The 2,496-nt window shown below is 41.3% G+C and overlaps 1 long non-coding RNA gene across 1 annotated transcript; it reads left to right on the forward strand.

Annotated features, from left to right (window-relative positions):
* Positions 1 to 215: 215 nt before the first annotated feature.
* On the forward strand, positions 216 to 2,384 carry LOC101856557. Its single transcript, XR_001185494.1, has 2 exons — positions 216 to 393; positions 2,280 to 2,384. It is a non-coding gene; the product is annotated as an uncharacterized LOC101856557 (long non-coding RNA).
* The last annotated feature ends 112 nt before the right edge of the window (positions 2,385 to 2,496 follow it).

Here is a 2,496-nt window from a genome sequence, read left to right on the forward strand (position 1 = left end):
TTTGTTCCGCTGTTAGTAACTAACCCGAGTTGCATTTCTAAAACTTTGGATCTAATCATTTTTGTCATCAGTTTTCTCAGTGATACGTTTTAGTTTCATTTTGTGATTCATAAGACTAACTGATTCGTTGATGGTCGAAGCAGACTTTGTGCTGTTGAGGCAAGAGAGGCGAGCAGAGTAAGTCTGATTCCCCGTTTGGACTTCTCTGTTGACACTCAGCCCTAGGCACTCATATGATCTTATTATGCAGTTGCGGGCGCCGTAAAACCTTACTAAAACTAAACTGAGTGATTTTTGGCATTACCAGTCTGTGATTCTATGGGTTTTTGTGTAACTTGTGGGATGTGCATGTGACGTCTCAGGGAATATTTCCAGTTCATAGAAGGTCAGAAGGTTGGTCAGTTTTTCCACGTCTAATTCACCAAGTGTTTCATTTGCTTTAACAAGAGACCCTGGTTCTTCTTCTTCTTCTTCTTCTTCTTCTTCTTCTTCTTCTTCATCTTCTTCTATCCCGTGGTTGGGGCACCCGTGGGGGCACCACTGCTTCTGGAAACCAGCTCTCGCCATTTCTCTCTGTCCTCTGCTTTCTTCAGATTGTCACCCATCGTCCTTCCTGTCCACTCTATGATGTTGTCCTCCCATCTCCTTCTCTGCCTTCCTCTCTTTCTCTTTCCTTGTAGGATTGTTTTGGCAAGTCATGTGGATCTTGTGACATGCCCACATAATTTTCATTTTCGTCTCTTCACTGTGGTTAGTAGATCTTCACGCTGCCCAACTGCGTTTGTGATTCTGTTCCGTACGTCAGACCATGGTTAGAACAAAGCAGTTCAGAACTCACCCAGACAAGTTGTTGAACAGTCGTTTTTCTTTCTTTTTTAAACATATGTGAGGCAGCATGGTGGAATCAGGCTCTCGTCAAAATAATCAAAGTGAAGAAACTTGCATTTTTCTGCAGGTTTGTGAATTTTTATCAAATTTTTGTTTTTTGGCTCAACCCCTTTCATGCCCATTAAAGAACTCATTTCTGTGTGGATTTTTCTGAAAAACGTTGATTAAAGACACAGAAAAAGTAAATTTTAAGTTACCACGGACTCTTAAGCTAAGGAAATAATTAACCATTAGCGGCCAGTTTGTCACTAATTTTACCTCTGAAAACTGGTGACCCCCATCTCCTTCTTTCGCAAATATCTCGACTTGTATTTAAGGTAAATGGATATTTTTTTCATCCAAATAAAGACAAGTGAACAAGCTTTAAGATGATACCAATACCTCTACATGCCCAAAAATTGACGAGAGCCTGATTCCACCACGCTGCCTCACATATGTCAAACAGCAAGGAGTCGGTGGTTGGCAGGTGCTCTGGTGTGGCTTGCTTCTTCCTTCGTATCAAACATCTACTGTCCTTATCTCCCCTCCTTTTTGTGTTCGTTACTCTCTCTCTCTCTCTCTCTCTCTCTCTCTCTCTCTCTCTCTCTCTCTCCCCTCTCTCACTCTCTCTCTCTTTCTCTCTCTCTCTCTCTCTCTCTCTCTCTCTCTCTCTCTCTCTCTCTCTCTCTCGTAACACATCAAATATTTAGCACTTATATGACCTTGTTGTTTTGCAAGTGCCGTATGTAAAACTCTTCCAAAACCAAAACAAAACAAACGAAACAAACTACAAGAAATGGACAGAAAGGGTTAAGACGACCTGCAGCGGGTCATTCATTAATTCCCACCTCTCTGTACTGGCGGACGAAAAAGTTGTCTATGTCGAATTCACGTCATTCACTTCAAGGCTGACGGTATCGGTTAATTTTCTGGCTGAGTTTTCTATGACCGTGAATAATCCCAATCTTAGTTTTCTGATTAACCCTATCCGTACGTCGTGTTTTACTATCGTATCTATACGACGTGTGGAACTCTGTGCCACTGTTTAACCCTATCCGTACGTTGTGTTTTACAATCGTATCCATACGACCTGGGGAACTTTGAGCCACAACTTAACCCTATCCGTACGTCGTGTTTCACTATCGTATCCATACGATCTGGGGAACTCTGTGCCATCATTACAAAGAGGAAATTTACTCGTTAATCCGATCCGTACGCTATGCATAGTAGTCTGTCAAAATGGTTTTCTGAGAAATACTCAAAGTTTCAAAGAGATTTTCGAACATGAAGTATTCTAAAATGTGAAGAATACAACCCTGGGAGTACAAAATGACCCTAGGACGTACGGATAGGGTTAAGGCAATGCGTAAATATTACTATATTAAGGTCAGTCGCGTTGTCTTCTGTCCCAGAGTGCCAAAGGGTGGGAAAAGCAAGCCTCGTTCCTTCACGTTGTGGATTCTTCAGGTTTTGGTAACAGAATAATTGATCCGAAAAGGGAATTGATTAAAGTAAAGGTACGTTGACAAATATACTTCTTCTTCTTCTTCTTCTTCTTCTTCTTCTTCTTCTTCTCCTTCTTCTTCTTCTTCTTCTTCTTCTTCTTCTTCTTCTTCTTCTTCTTCTTCT

Source organism: Aplysia californica, unplaced genomic scaffold, assembly GCF_000002075.1.
Source record: "Aplysia californica isolate F4 #8 unplaced genomic scaffold, AplCal3.0 scaffold01642, whole genome shotgun sequence".
Lineage (NCBI taxonomy): Eukaryota > Metazoa > Mollusca > Gastropoda > Aplysiida > Aplysiidae > Aplysia > Aplysia californica.